Source organism: Siphateles boraxobius, unplaced genomic scaffold (genome assembly GCF_051911475.1).
Source record: "Siphateles boraxobius isolate OS27281-9 unplaced genomic scaffold, OSU_SipBor_1 275, whole genome shotgun sequence".
NCBI lineage: Eukaryota > Metazoa > Chordata > Actinopteri > Cypriniformes > Leuciscidae > Siphateles > Siphateles boraxobius.
Window position 1 is genome coordinate 35,102 of NW_027508893.1, and position 15,158 is coordinate 50,259.

The window sequence follows — 15,158 nt, forward strand, 5'->3', positions numbered from 1 at the left end:
AGAACAGAGTTGTTGTGTTTTTTTCCCTCTCACACCACCATTACCTGTATAGCATATGATCACCTACAACACCTTTAAAGCACCCATACACAGCAATATACGTTACTTCCATTAACACCTGCTGCCACACAAGACTAAAACATCTCTTTCATTGAACACAGTTTTTGGGGGTGCACCGTTCCCAGAAGTACTGCAATACCGGGTCGATGCGTGGAGTGGACGGAGCAAGCCCCTCTTCCATCTCCCAGTTCCAAAAATCAATTTAATATATGGTGCCCGGGTAGGGCACGTATCAGATATTAAACTGATAAGAACAGATACTACACTTGATCTTAGCCAAAAGGCCGAGAAGCGATGACACAATGACGCAGAGGCGGGGGAGCCGTCAAAGGCCACGCCCACCTGGGCCGTGGCGAGAGGGTCTAAAGGTCGCCAGCAAACAAGCTCAGCTCACAGCAATACAAGCTCAGCTTGACTGTTGACACCGAAAATGGATCACAGCAGAGCGCACAACACGACACTTTGGAGTGCAACCTGGGATTTTGGACCAACAAACATTCTGCCCTAAAAGTGAGCGGGCAGACCAAAGCGTACGTCGAAGAGACTTGAAACTCTTGAGGGATGGTAGTACCCGCCCGGTCTACAACATCACCAAGGCTCGGCCCAATCGGCCCCAAGGTGGCGCTGCAGCGATCAGAAGTACGAAATGCCTCGTAACTCCTGAACCGTCCGTCGCAGACCCAAGTGTCTTACATCACCGGAATCCTTGGCTCGGGCCGAACAAGACGCAGGCCTCGGATTCGATGGTTGCGCTGGCGAGATTTTCGGGTATTTGGGATTTTGTGAAAAAGCTACTTTTGCACACTAGTCCTAGGTCTTTCGCCCGATCTGACCCAAACCGGTGCAGAAAGATTCCCTGGAGTCTGATTGCCGACAGCGATGGGGAAAAAAGTCGGAATTTCGATTCACGTTGGCGACGGGACGCCAAAACGTTGGGAGTGGGCGAGGCGGGCTTTACTTAAATGGCCATAACTCTCCAACGGAATGAGACAATTACACCCAAGTCGGTACACCTGTGCACGGGCTCAGCCTGTGCTCAGGTGAAAAGGGATGTGGCGACTGGCCACTTGGTGGCGCTGTAAACAGTAAAAACAACAACATGAATACGGCCATAGGCGACTGTATGTCAGGTGATTTTTCACACATGCACAAGGTATTCATACCACATGATAGAACTCCTCATTCGGAACAACTTTGCTTCTAGGACCACTGCTGCCAATAAAAGCGCTGGTTGAATAATGGAGATTATTTGAAGAATGATGAAAAAAAAACCCTAAAAAACAGCCCTACTTTTGCAGACTGGTCCTAGGTTGAGAGTTTTACATCTCTCAATCAACCACTGCAGTTCAATTCTCTGGACTTCCTAGGTCGTTAACTACCAGAAGAAGAGGAACTCGAACAATCTGCTCTTTTAACCAGTGTGTCCAGGGGAGAGCGCGAACGCAGTCCCCCACTACCATAAATTATGCAGTCGAGATTCCCACATTTGGGGAATTCGCAGGGGTCAGCACAACCGGAGTGCAATGGCCGAGCCTCGCCCTGGGTGAACCACCTTCCTGATCATGGTGTCTCCCCTGCCAGGTAAGTATGAATTCCCAGGCCTCCCGTCAGAGGCACCGTGTCCCTCTCCGCAATCCTCACCAACGGTCGGACAATCAAACACACACCTGATACAACTCATCAGCTCATTCGTAAAAACTCCAAGAGATAAGAGAGAGACATCAAAAACCTGCAGAGTCGGGCTCTTTTGCTGTTGTTGTTGTGGATGATGTTGTTTTCATGCTCCGGATCCATGAGCCAAAAATCAATTTCATACGCGGCCACCGGATAGTGGACGAATCAGATGTTAAACGAGATAAGAACAGAGTTGTTGTTTTTTTTTCCCTCTCACACCACCATTACCTGTATAGCATATGATCACCTACAACACCTTTAAAGCACCCATACACAGCAATATACGTTACTTCCATTAACACCTGCTGCCACACAAGACTAAAACATCTCTTTCATTGAACACAGTTTTTGGGGGTGCACCGTTCCCAGAAGTACTGCAATACCAGGTCGATGCGTGGAGTGGACGGAGCAAGCCCCTCTTCCATCTCCCAGTTCCAAAAATCAATTTAATATATGGTGCCCGGGTAGGGCACGTATCAGATATTAAACTGATAAGAACAGATACTACACTTGATCTTAGCCAAAAGGCCGAGAAGCGATGACATAATGACGCAGAGGCGGGGGAGCCGTCAAAGGCCACGCCCACCTGGGCCGTGGCGAGAGGGTCTAAAGGTCGCCAGCAAACAAGCTCAGCTCACAGCAATACAAGCTCAGCTTGACTGTTGACACCGAAAATGGATCACAGCAGAGCGCACAACACGACACTTTGGAGTGCAACCTGGGATTTTGGACCAACAAACATTCTGCCCTAAAAGTGAGCGGGCAGACCAAAGCGTACGTCGTAGAGACTTGAAACTCTTGAGGGATGGTAGTACCCGCCCGGTCTACAACATCACCAAGGCTCGGCCCAATCGGCCCCAAGGTGGCGCTGCAGCGATCAGAAGTACGAAATGCCTCGTAACTCCTGAACCGTCCGTCGCAGACCCAAGTGTCTTACATCACCGGAATCCTTGGCTCGGGCCGAACAAGACGCAGGCCTCGGATTTGATGGTTGCGCTGGCGAGATTTTCGGGTATTTGGGATTTTGTGAAAAAGCTACTTTTGCACACTAGTCCTAGGTCTTTCGCCCGATCTGACCCAAACCGGTGCAGAAAGATTCCCTGGAGTCTGATTGCCGACAGCGATGGGGAAAAAAGTCGGAATTTCGATACACGTTGGCGACGGGACGCCAAAACGTTGGGAGTGGGCGAGGCGGGCTTTACTTAAATGGCCATAACTCTCCAACGGAATGAGACAATTACACCCAAGTCGGTACACCTGTGCACGGGCTCAGCCTGTGCTCAGGTGAAAAGGGATGTGGCGACTGGCCACTTGGTGGCGCTGTAAACAGTAAAAACAACAACATGAATACGGCCATAGGCGACTGTATGTCAGGTGATTTTTCACACATGCACAAGGTATTCATACCACATGATAGAACTCCTCATTCGGAACAACTTTGCTTCTAGGACCACTGCTGCCAATAAAAGCGCTGGTTGAATAATGGAGATTATTTGAAGAATGATGAAAAAAAAAACTAAAAAACAGCCCTACTTTTGCAGACTGGTCCTAGGTTGAGAGTTTTACATCTCTCGATCAACCACTGCAGTTCAATTCCCTGGACTTCCTAGGTCGTTAACTACCAGAAGAAGAGGAACTCGAACAATCTGCTCTTTTAACCAGTGTGTCCAGGGGAGAGCGCGAACGCAGTCCCCCACTACCATAAATTATGCAGTCGAGATTCCCACATTTGGGGAATTCGCAGGGGTCAGCACAACCGGAGTGCAATGGCCGAGCCTCGCCCTGGGTGAACCACCTTCCTGATCATGGTGTCTCCCCTGCCAGGTAAGTATGAATTCCCAGGCCTCCCGTCAGAGGCACCGTGTCCCTCTCCGCAATCCTCACCAACGGTCGGACAATCAAACACACACCTGATTCAACTCATCAGCTCATTCGTAAAAACTCCAAGAGATAAGAGAGAGACATCAAAAACCTGCAGAGTCGGGCTCTTTTGCTGTTGTTGTTGTGGATGATGTTGTTTTCATGCTCCGGATCCATGAGCCAAAAATCAATTTCATACGCGGCCACCGGATAGTGGACGAATCAGATGTTAAACGAGATAAGAACAGAGTTGTTGTTTTTTTTTCCCTCTCACACCACCATTACCTGTATAGCATATGATCACCTACAACACCTTTAAAGCACCCATACACAGCAATATACGTTACTTCCATTAACACCTGCTGCCACACAAGACTAAAACATCTCTTTCATTGAACACAGTTTTTGGGGGTGCACCGTTCCCAGAAGTACTGCAATACCGGGTCGATGCGTGGAGTGGACGGAGCAAGCCCCTCTTCCATCTCCCAGTTCCAAAAATCAATTTAATATATGGTGCCCGGGTAGGGCACGTATCAGATATTAAACTGATAAGAACAGATACTACACTTGATCTTAGCCAAAAGGCCGAGAAGCGATGACACAATGACGCAGAGGCGGGGGAGCCGTCAAAGGCCACGCCCACCTGGGCCGTGGCGAGAGGGTCTAAAGGTCGCCAGCAAACAAGCTCAGCTCACAGCAATACAAGCTCAGCTTGACTGTTGACACCGAAAATGGATCACAGCAGAGCGCACAACACGACACTTTGGAGTGCAACCTGGGATTTTGGACCAACAAACATTCTGCCCTAAAAGTGAGCGGGCAGACCAAAGCGTACGTCGAAGAGACTTGAAACTCTTGAGGGATGGTAGTACCCGCCCGGTCTACAACATCACCAAGGCTCGGCCCAATCGGCCCCAAGGTGGCGCTGCAGCGATCAGAAGTACGAAATGCCTCGTAACTCCTGAACCGTCCGTCGCAGACCCAAGTGTCTTACATCACCGGAATCCTTGGCTCGGGCCGAACAAGACGCAGGCCTCGGATTCGATGGTTGCGCTGGCGAGATTTTCGGGTATTTGGGATTTTGTGAAAAAGCTACTTTTGCACACTAGTCCTAGGTCTTTCGCCCGATCTGACCCAAACCGGTGCAGAAAGATTCCCTGGAGTCTGATTGCCGACAGCGATGGGGAAAAAAGTCGGAATTTCGATTCACGTTGGCGACGGGACGCCAAAACGTTGGGAGTGGGCGAGGCGGGCTTTACTTAAATGGCCATAACTCTCCAACGGAATGAGACAATTACACCCAAGTCGGTACACCTGTGCACGGGCTCAGCCTGTGCTCAGGTGAAAAGGGATGTGGCGACTGGCCACTTGGTGGCGCTGTAAACAGTAAAAACAACAACATGAATACGGCCATAGGCGACTGTATGTCAGGTGATTTTTCACACATGCACAAGGTATTCATACCACATGATAGAACTCCTCATTCGGAACAACTTTGCTTCTAGGACCACTGCTGCCAATAAAAGCGCTGGTTGAATAATGGAGATTATTTGAAGAATGATGAAAAAAAAACCCTAAAAAACAGCCCTACTTTTGCAGACTGGTCCTAGGTTGAGAGTTTTACATCTCTCAATCAACCACTGCAGTTCAATTCTCTGGACTTCCTAGGTCGTTAACTACCAGAAGAAGAGGAACTCGAACAATCTGCTCTTTTAACCAGTGTGTCCAGGGGAGAGCGCGAACGCAGTCCCCCACTACCATAAATTATGCAGTCGAGATTCCCACATTTGGGGAATTCGCAGGGGTCAGCACAACCGGAGTGCAATGGCCGAGCCTCGCCCTGGGTGAACCACCTTCCTGATCATGGTGTCTCCCCTGCCAGGTAAGTATGAATTCCAAGGCCTCCCGTCAGAGGCACCGTGTCCCTCTCCGCAATCCTCACCAACGGTCGGACAATCAAACACACACCTGATACAACTCATCAGCTCATTCGTAAAAACTCCAAGAGATAAGAGAGAGACATCAAAAACCTGCAGAGTCGGGCTCTTTTGCTGTTGTTGTTGTGGATGATGTTGTTTTCATGCTCCGGATCCATGAGCCAAAAATCAATTTCATACGCGGCCACCGGATAGTGGACGAATCAGATGTTAAACGAGATAAGAACAGAGTTGTTGTTTTTTTTTCCCTCTCACACCACCATTACCTGTATAGCATATGATCACCTACAACACCTTTAAAGCACCCATACACAGCAATATACGTTACTTCCATTAACACCTGCTGCCACACAAGACTAAAACATCTCTTTCATTGAACACAGTTTTTGGGGGTGCACCGTTCCCAGAAGTACTGCAATACCAGGTCGATGCGTGGAGTGGACGGAGCAAGCCCCTCTTCCATCTCCCAGTTCCAAAAATCAATTTAATATATGGTGCCCGGGTAGGGCACGTATCAGATATTAAACTGATAAGAACAGATACTACACTTGATCTTAGCCAAAAGGCCGAGAAGCGATGACATAATGACGCAGAGGCGGGGGAGCCGTCAAAGGCCACGCCCACCTGGGCCGTGGCGAGAGGGTCTAAAGGTCGCCAGCAAACAAGCTCAGCTCACAGCAATACAAGCTCAGCTTGACTGTTGACACCGAAAATGGATCACAGCAGAGCGCACAACACGACACTTTGGAGTGCAACCTGGGATTTTGGACCAACAAACATTCTGCCCTAAAAGTGAGCGGGCAGACCAAAGCGTACGTCGTAGAGACTTGAAACTCTTGAGGGATGGTAGTACCCGCCCGGTCTACAACATCACCAAGGCTCGGCCCAATCGGCCCCAAGGTGGCGCTGCAGCGATCAGAAGTACGAAATGCCTCGTAACTCCTGAACCGTCCGTCGCAGACCCAAGTGTCTTACATCACCGGAATCCTTGGCTCGGGCCGAACAAGACGCAGGCCTCGGATTTGATGGTTGCGCTGGCGAGATTTTCGGGTATTTGGGATTTTGTGAAAAAGCTACTTTTGCACACTAGTCCTAGGTCTTTCGCCCGATCTGACCCAAACCGGTGCAGAAAGATTCCCTGGAGTCTGATTGCCGACAGCGATGGGGAAAAAAGTCGGAATTTCGATACACGTTGGCGACGGGACGCCAAAACGTTGGGAGTGGGCGAGGCGGGCTTTACTTAAATGGCCATAACTCTCCAACGGAATGAGACAATTACACCCAAGTCGGTACACCTGTGCACGGGCTCAGCCTGTGCTCAGGTGAAAAGGGATGTGGCGACTGGCCACTTGGTGGCGCTGTAAACAGTAAAAACAACAACATGAATACGGCCATAGGCGACTGTATGTCAGGTGATTTTTCACACATGCACAAGGTATTCATACCACATGATAGAACTCCTCATTCGGAACAACTTTGCTTCTAGGACCACTGCTGCCAATAAAAGCGCTGGTTGAATAATGGAGATTATTTGAAGAATGATGAAAAAAAAAACTAAAAAACAGCCCTACTTTTGCAGACTGGTCCTAGGTTGAGAGTTTTACATCTCTCGATCAACCACTGCAGTTCAATTCCCTGGACTTCCTAGGTCGTTAACTACCAGAAGAAGAGGAACTCGAACAATCTGCTCTTTTAACCAGTGTGTCCAGGGGAGAGCGCAAACGCAGTCCCCCACTACCATAAATTATGCAGTCGAGATTCCCACATTTGGGGAATTCGCAGGGGTCAGCACAACCGGAGTGCAATGGCCGAGCCTCGCCCTGGGTGAACCACCTTCCTGATCATGGTGTCTCCCCTGCCAGGTAAGTATGAATTCCCAGGCCTCCCGTCAGAGGCACCGTGTCCCTCTCCGCAATCCTCACCAACGGTCGGACAATCAAACACACACCTGATTCAACTCATCAGCTCATTCGTAAAAACTCCAAGAGATAAGAGAGAGACATCAAAAACCTGCAGAGTCGGGCTCTTTTGCTGTTGTTGTTGTGGATGATGTTGTTTTCATGCTCCGGATCCATGAGCCAAAAATCAATTTCATACGCGGCCACCGGATAGTGGACGAATCAGATGTTAAACGAGATAAGAACAGAGTTGTTGTTTTTTTTTCCCTCTCACACCACCATTACCTGTATAGCATATGATCACCTACAACACCTTTAAAGCACCCATACACAGCAATATACGTTACTTCCATTAACACCTGCTGCCACACAAGACTAAAACATCTCTTTCATTGAACACAGTTTTTGGGGGTGCACCGTTCCCAGAAGTACTGCAATACCGGGTCGATGCGTGGAGTGGACGGAGCAAGCCCCTCTTCCATCTCCCAGTTCCAAAAATCAATTTAATATATGGTGCCCGGGTAGGGCACGTATCAGATATTAAACTGATAAGAACAGATACTACACTTGATCTTAGCCAAAAGGCCGAGAAGCGATGACACAATGACGCAGAGGCGGGGGAGCCGTCAAAGGCCACGCCCACCTGGGCCGTGGCGAGAGGGTCTAAAGGTCGCCAGCAAACAAGCTCAGCTCACAGCAATACAAGCTCAGCTTGACTGTTGACACCGAAAATGGATCACAGCAGAGCGCACAACACGACACTTTGGAGTGCAACCTGGGATTTTGGACCAACAAACATTCTGCCCTAAAAGTGAGCGGGCAGACCAAAGCGTACGTCGAAGAGACTTGAAACTCTTGAGGGATGGTAGTACCCGCCCGGTCTACAACATCACCAAGGCTCGGCCCAATCGGCCCCAAGGTGGCGCTGCAGCGATCAGAAGTACGAAATGCCTCGTAACTCCTGAACCGTCCGTCGCAGACCCAAGTGTCTTACATCACCGGAATCCTTGGCTCGGGCCGAACAAGACGCAGGCCTCGGATTCGATGGTTGCGCTGGCGAGATTTTCGGGTATTTGGGATTTTGTGAAAAAGCTACTTTTGCACACTAGTCCTAGGTCTTTCGCCCGATCTGACCCAAACCGGTGCAGAAAGATTCCCTGGAGTCTGATTGCCGACAGCGATGGGGAAAAAAGTCGGAATTTCGATTCACGTTGGCGACGGGACGCCAAAACGTTGGGAGTGGGCGAGGCGGGCTTTACTTAAATGGCCATAACTCTCCAACGGAATGAGACAATTACACCCAAGTCGGTACACCTGTGCACGGGCTCAGCCTGTGCTCAGGTGAAAAGGGATGTGGCGACTGGCCACTTGGTGGCGCTGTAAACAGTAAAAACAACAACATGAATACGGCCATAGGCGACTGTATGTCAGGTGATTTTTCACACATGCACAAGGTATTCATACCACATGATAGAACTCCTCATTCGGAACAACTTTGCTTCTAGGACCACTGCTGCCAATAAAAGCGCTGGTTGAATAATGGAGATTATTTGAAGAATGATGAAAAAAAAAACTAAAAAACAGCCCTACTTTTGCAGACTGGTCCTAGGTTGAGAGTTTTACATCTCTCGATCAACCACTGCAGTTCAATTCACTGGACTTCCTAGGTCGTTAACTACCAGAAGAAGAGGAACTCGAACAATCTGCTCTTTTAACCAGTGTGTCCAGGGGAGAGCGCGAACGCAGTCCCCCACTACCATAAATTATGCAGTCGAGATTCCCACATTTGGGGAATTCGCAGGGGTCAGCACAACCGGAGTGCAATGGCCGAGCCTCGCCCTGGGTGAACCACCTTCCTGATCATGGTGTCTCCCCTGCCAGGTAAGTATGAATTCCCAGGCCTCCCGTCAGAGGCACCGTGTCCCTCTCCGCAATCCTCACCAACGGTCGGACAATCAAACACACACCTGATTCAACTCATCAGCTCATTCGTAAAAACTCCAAGAGATAAGAGAGAGACATCAAAAACCTGCAGAGTCGGGCTCTTTTGCTGTTGTTGTTGTGGATGATGTTGTTTTCATGCTCCGGATCCATGAGCCAAAAATCAATTTCATACGCGGCCACCGGATAGTGGACGAATCAGATGTTAAACGAGATAAGAACAGAGTTGTTGTTTTTTTTTCCCTCTCACACCACCATTACCTGTATAGCATATGATCACCTACAACACCTTTAAAGCACCCATACACAGCAATATACGTTACTTCCATTAACACCTGCTGCCACACAAGACTAAAACATCTCTTTCATTGAACACAGTTTTTGGGGGTGCACCGTTCCCAGAAGTACTGCAATACCGGGTCGATGCGTGGAGTGGACGGAGCAAGCCCCTCTTCCATCTCCCAGTTCCAAAAATCAATTTAATATATGGTGCCCGGGTAGGGCACGTATCAGATATTAAACTGATAAGAACAGATTTTTCTTTCGAAAAAAGTTTATTGTCACATTGTTTCATTCCATTCTTTCAATATCCATTTTTTCCTTATAAAATCACATTTTTGCACATATCTTAAAACAACAAAAAGGACATAAGTTACAGTTAAAAATCAGTTATGTTGATGTGTTGTGTAAAAGTCCATGTATGTTGTGTGTTGTTTTAAAGTAAAGGTAAAATGGATTAAAATAAAATAGGAATGCAAATATAGAACATTAAAACAATAAAATATGCCAAATAAAACATCTCTTGTACAGGATCGAGGGTGAGTCCCTATCAAGAATGTCCATTCACTCCAGGTCTCCAGAACAGGCCCCAGACTCCTCGCTTCCAGTGCCCAGCGGAGATCCCCTCTCCTCCGGCCCGCTGGCCCGCTGTTCCCGTAACCAGAGTGGTGAGGGTGCATCTACGGGCGGCCAGGTACGGTGGCGGCCGGGACCTTCTCCGTGTGACCTCGGCCCCCCCATCCGAATAACGACGTGCGGCCCACCCTGCAGCGTTGATGTTATCCTCTGCTCGCACGCGTGGAGGGGGACCGTCACGCGTTTCCCCACCAGCAGGTTTCTGGTGACCCAGATGGCATCCTTGATGTGGTTGAGGGTGAGCCAGAGCGAGGCAAACGTTGGTGGTGTCAACTCCTTCAAGCCCTGACCCACCCCCAGGATGGCGAGCTTATAGTCCACCTGGGCCCCACCCGCTGGCAGGCACGGGAAAAACAGGGGGCCTGTCTTGGCCCACAGGTCCCGCGCAGCGCCGCACTCCCAGAGCAGATGTCGAACGGTCTCCGGGGAACCACATCCGGACCGTGGGCAGGTGGTAACCAGTGTGTCCAGGGGAGAGCGCGAACGCAGTCCCCCACTACCATAAATTATGCAGTCGAGATTCCCACATTTGGGGAATTCGCAGGGGTCAGCACAACCGGAGTGCAATGGCCGAGCCTCGCCCTGGGTGAACCACCTTCCTGATCATGGTGTCTCCCCTGCCAGGTAAGTATGAATTCCCAGGCCTCCCGTCAGAGGCACCGTGTCCCTCTCCGCAATCCTCACCAACGGTCGGACAATCAAACACACACCTGATTCAACTCATCAGCTCATTCGTAAAAACTCCAAGAGATAAGAGAGAGACATCAAAAACCTGCAGAGTCGGGCTCTTTTGCTGTTGTTGTTGTGGATGATGTTGTTTTCATGCTCCGGATCCATGAGCCAAAAATCAATTTCATACGCGGCCACCGGATAGTGGACGAATCAGATGTTAAACGAGATAAGAACAGAGTTGTTGTTTTTTTTTCCCTCTCACACCACCATTACCTGTATAGCATATGATCACCTACAACACCTTTAAAGCACCCATACACAGCAATATACGTTACTTCCATTAACACCTGCTGCCACACAAGACTAAAACATCTCTTTCATTGAACACAGTTTTTGGGGGTGCACCGTTCCCAGAAGTACTGCAATACCGGGTCGATGCGTGGAGTGGACGGAGCAAGCCCCTCTTCCATCTCCCAGTTCCAAAAATCAATTTAATATATGGTGCCCGGGTAGGGCACGTATCAGATATTAAACTGATAAGAACAGATTTTTCTTTCGAAAAAAGTTTATTGTCACATTGTTTCATTCCATTCTTTCAATATCCATTTTTTCCTTATAAAATCACATTTTTGCACATATCTTAAAACAACAAAAAGGACATAAGTTACAGTTAAAAATCAGTTATGTTGATGTGTTGTGTAAAAGTCCATGTATGTTGTGTGTTGTTTTAAAGTAAAGGTAAAATGGATTAAAATAAAATAGGAATGCAAATATAGAACATTAAAACAATAAAATATGCCAAATAAAACATCTCTTGTACAGGATCGAGGGTGAGTCCCTATCAAGAATGTCCATTCACTCCAGGTCTCCAGAACAGGCCCCAGACTCCTCGCTTCCAGTGCCCAGCGGAGATCCCCTCTCCTCCGGCCCGCTGGCCCGCTGTTCCCGTAACCAGAGTGGTGAGGGTGCATCTACGGGCGGCCAGGTACGGTGGCGGCCGGGACCTTCTCCGTGTGACCTCGGCCCCCCCATCCGAATAACGACGTGCGGCCCACCCTGCAGCGTTGATGTTATCCTCTGCTCGCACGCGTGGAGGGGGACCGTCACGCGTTTCCCCACCAGCAGGTTTCTGGTGACCCAGATGGCATCCTTGATGTGGTTGAGGGTGAGCCAGAGCGAGGCAAACGTTGGTGGTGTCAACTCCTTCAAGCCCTGACCCACCCCCAGGATGGCGAGCTTATAGTCCACCTGGGCCCCACCCGCTGGCAGGCACGGGAAAAACAGGGGGCCTGTCTTGGCCCACAGGTCCCGCGCAGCGCCGCACTCCCAGAGCAGATGTTGAACGGTCTCCGGGGAACCACATCCGGACCGTGGGCAGGTGGAGTTTTTGGCCATGCCTCTGGAGTGCATGACCGCCCTGACTGGGAGGATCTCATGAGCCACCATCCACGACAGGTCCTTAAGCCTGTTCTGGAGAGCTGGGTGGGCTGCGTTCCTCCAAACGTCTTTGGCCTCACCTAGTGTGAGGCCTGGAACTGGACTCACCGATTCTCGATCCTGCACAAGAGAGACGAGAGACTTGTGATTAGTTAAAACAGTGGCATCATTTGTTTCTAAAAGATATTTCTTTAAAAATTTCTTAATAAAACTATGCTCTTTTGACAAATTAAAAGACACTGGACTTTTAAGATCAATGGGTAAAATTTTCAAACTTCTTAGGTATGACCCCATCCAGAATCGGGTCATGGCTGCTGTCTTGTGTTCTCTGGATGGGGTCAGTGCATACTGGATATGGAGGGCGGCAAAGCGGCTGCCTAAAAACAGGTGGGGGTCTGGGAGGCCTTTCCCGCCATTCTCTTTTTTCTTTTTAACGACCTCCCTCTTGATTCGTTCCCACTTGGACCCCCACAGGAAATAAAATACCGCCCTCTCCAACTTGGCCAGAAATCGTCTTGGGGGACTAAAAACAGAACAGACAAGTAAAATTAGTGGTAAAATCACTGCTTTAAAAATTAAAATCTTGCCTTCTAACGTCAGTTGTCTTAGTCCCCAAAAGCCCAGTCTTTGTCTGACTTTCCCTAACATGTCAGTCCAGTTTCCTGGTCCTCCACCCTCCCTGTCAAATTTTACTCCTAAAATTTTCAAATCCTTTTCTTTAAAATCCAAATCTAGTCCTCCTGTGTCCACGTCGCCCCACGGCCCGAAGAGCAGGGCCTCGGACTTACTCCTGTTAAGCTTGGCGCCCGAGGCCCGACCGTACCAGTCAGTCAAGTCCATTGCTCTTCGTACTGATAAAAAGTCAGTCGCTAAAAGGGTCACGTCATCCATATATAAAACGCAGGTCGCCGTCAGTCCACCAGTTCCTGGGATATCTAGTCCTTTAATCCATTTATCCCTTCTCAAGATCTGTGCCAGTGGCTCAATACAAGCCACATACAGAAGGGGAGATAAAGGACACCCCTGACGGACACCGCTGTGGATATTTACAGCTTTGGAAAGATGCCCATTTGCAAGAAATTTGCTGCTTAAGCCCTCATACAGCAGTCCCACCCAAGCTATAAACCTCTCTGGAAAGCCCATTTTTTGCAGTACCTGAAGGAGGTACTGGTGCGAGACCCGATCAAAAGCTTTTTCAAAGTCTAAATTTAGGACTACAAGCCTAATGTTTCTGTCTCTCGCATAACAGATGGCGTCTCTGATCAGTACCAGGCTGTCCGTGATCTTCCTGCCGGGCACAGCGCAAGCTTGATCCAGGTGGATTACGTCCTCTAAAACAGTCGACATGCGTGTAGCTAAAATCTTACTAAAAAGTTTACAATCATAATTTAAAAGAGTGATTGGTCGCCAGTTTCTCAAGTCAGTCTTGTCTCCTTTTTTGTACAGTAATGTAACTATCCCTACTCTAAAGCTGTCTGGAAGTCTGTCAAGAGTCTCAAATTCTTTAAAAACTGTAAGTAAGTCATGTGCTAAAATGTCCCAGAAAGTCAGATAAAACTCAAAGGGGAGTCCGTCCATGCCCGGGGACTTCCCCTTCTTAAAACCCTTTAAAGCTTTTTCCAATTCTAAAAGATTAAAATCCTGGGATAAAAGCACATCTGGACTCTTAACTTTTTTATCTAAAAACCCTAAAACTTCCTCTAAGATGCCATTGTGTACCTCTTTAGTGCCGTATAAATTACTGTAAAAACTTTCAATTTCCCCTAAAATCAGGTCAGTTGTATTTACTTCCCCCCCTCTAAAAGTTTTTAAAATATTGATCGACCCTCCCCGAGCTATTGTCTTTTTAAAAAAATACCTGGTACACTTCTCTCCTTCCTCTAACTCCCTTTCTCTACATCTTAAAATGACACCTTTGCTCTTTGTTTCAGACAGATCTGACATTTCTTTCTTTACTTCTTTTATTTCATTTGTAAAATCCAATCCATTGTTTAAAAGGTTAAAATATCTCTGCAGTCTTTTTTGCAACCCCATCATGCGTCTTTTTTCTTTATTCTTTTTTTCTTTTCCAATTTGTTTAAAAAACCGTCCTGTCCTTTGTTTCACCATCTCCCACCACTGTGCACGTGAGTCGTAAAAGTCCTGGAGGGTCTGCCATTGGCTGAACTGCTCCCTATACTCACTAACCACTTCCTCGTCCTCTAATAGGGAACAGTTCAGCTTCCACAGCCCTCCCCCTGCAGTCACACCTGTGGGGAGTGAAAGAGTGCAAGACAGCATCATATGGTCGGAAAAAAAGAGGGGGGTCAATGTAGCATCGGTCGGCGGGAGGTCCCTGGTAAAAATATAGTCAATTCGAGAGGCTCTGGTACCGTCACCACTGAACCAGGTGAAGCCTTCCTCTCTTTGATGCATTGTTTTAAAACAGTCAACTAATTTAAAATCTTTGACTATATTTTGTAATAAAACCGATGTCTTGTCGACCTTAAAATCCTCTCCTACCCTCCTTCTGTCCTTTTTTGATAATACACAATTAAAATCCCCTGCTACCACTAGGGGAGCCCTGCCTAGCATGTGGGGTTGTAAGTCTTCTAAAAGCTCATACCTGTTATTTTTTTCAGTAAAACCATACATATTTAAAATGTTAAGATCCTTACCTAAAAAAGTCAGATTTGCTAAAATTGCCCGCCCGTCCCTCACCACAGTGCTGCCCTTCACCAAAAGGTTGGGATTTTTTATTAAAATAGCAACACCGTCATTTTTG

The 15,158-nt window shown here is 48.2% G+C and overlaps 11 non-coding genes and 2 pseudogenes across 11 annotated transcripts; all 13 read right to left on the bottom strand.

Moving 5' to 3' along the window:
• Positions 1-165: 165 nt before the first annotated feature.
• LOC143753184 (U2 spliceosomal RNA) lies at positions 166-356 on the bottom strand. Its single transcript, XR_013207604.1, has one exon. It is a non-coding gene; the product is annotated as a U2 spliceosomal RNA (small nuclear RNA).
• Positions 357-1,485: 1,129 nt separating this feature from the next.
• LOC143753185 (U1 spliceosomal RNA) lies at positions 1,486-1,649 on the bottom strand. Its single transcript, XR_013207605.1, has one exon. It is a non-coding gene; the product is annotated as a U1 spliceosomal RNA (small nuclear RNA).
• Positions 1,650-2,083: 434 nt separating this feature from the next.
• On the bottom strand, positions 2,084-2,274 carry LOC143753246 (U2 spliceosomal RNA). Its single transcript, XR_013207667.1, has one exon. It is a non-coding gene; the product is annotated as a U2 spliceosomal RNA (small nuclear RNA).
• Positions 2,275-3,402: 1,128 nt separating this feature from the next.
• On the bottom strand, positions 3,403-3,566 carry LOC143753197 (U1 spliceosomal RNA). Its single transcript, XR_013207616.1, has one exon. It is a non-coding gene; the product is annotated as a U1 spliceosomal RNA (small nuclear RNA).
• Positions 3,567-4,000: 434 nt separating this feature from the next.
• LOC143753186 (U2 spliceosomal RNA) lies at positions 4,001-4,191 on the bottom strand. The gene has a single exon (XR_013207606.1). It is a non-coding gene; the product is annotated as a U2 spliceosomal RNA (small nuclear RNA).
• A 1,129-nt stretch (positions 4,192-5,320) lies between these two features.
• On the bottom strand, positions 5,321-5,484 carry LOC143753208 (U1 spliceosomal RNA). The gene has a single exon (XR_013207627.1). It is a non-coding gene; the product is annotated as a U1 spliceosomal RNA (small nuclear RNA).
• Positions 5,485-5,918: 434 nt separating this feature from the next.
• Positions 5,919-6,109, bottom strand: LOC143753247 (U2 spliceosomal RNA). The gene has a single exon (XR_013207668.1). It is a non-coding gene; the product is annotated as a U2 spliceosomal RNA (small nuclear RNA).
• A 1,128-nt stretch (positions 6,110-7,237) lies between these two features.
• Positions 7,238-7,401, bottom strand: LOC143753158 (U1 spliceosomal RNA). The gene has a single exon (XR_013207579.1). It is a non-coding gene; the product is annotated as a U1 spliceosomal RNA (small nuclear RNA).
• Positions 7,402-7,835: 434 nt separating this feature from the next.
• LOC143753187 (U2 spliceosomal RNA) lies at positions 7,836-8,026 on the bottom strand. Its single transcript, XR_013207607.1, has one exon. It is a non-coding gene; the product is annotated as a U2 spliceosomal RNA (small nuclear RNA).
• A 1,128-nt stretch (positions 8,027-9,154) lies between these two features.
• LOC143753220 (U1 spliceosomal RNA) lies at positions 9,155-9,318 on the bottom strand. The gene has a single exon (XR_013207638.1). It is a non-coding gene; the product is annotated as a U1 spliceosomal RNA (small nuclear RNA).
• A 434-nt stretch (positions 9,319-9,752) lies between these two features.
• LOC143753259 (U2 spliceosomal RNA) lies at positions 9,753-9,928 on the bottom strand (annotated as a pseudogene).
• An 825-nt stretch (positions 9,929-10,753) lies between these two features.
• LOC143753232 (U1 spliceosomal RNA) lies at positions 10,754-10,917 on the bottom strand. Its single transcript, XR_013207650.1, has one exon. It is a non-coding gene; the product is annotated as a U1 spliceosomal RNA (small nuclear RNA).
• A 434-nt stretch (positions 10,918-11,351) lies between these two features.
• On the bottom strand, positions 11,352-11,527 carry LOC143753260 (U2 spliceosomal RNA; annotated as a pseudogene).
• Positions 11,528-15,158: the final 3,631 nt, after the last annotated feature.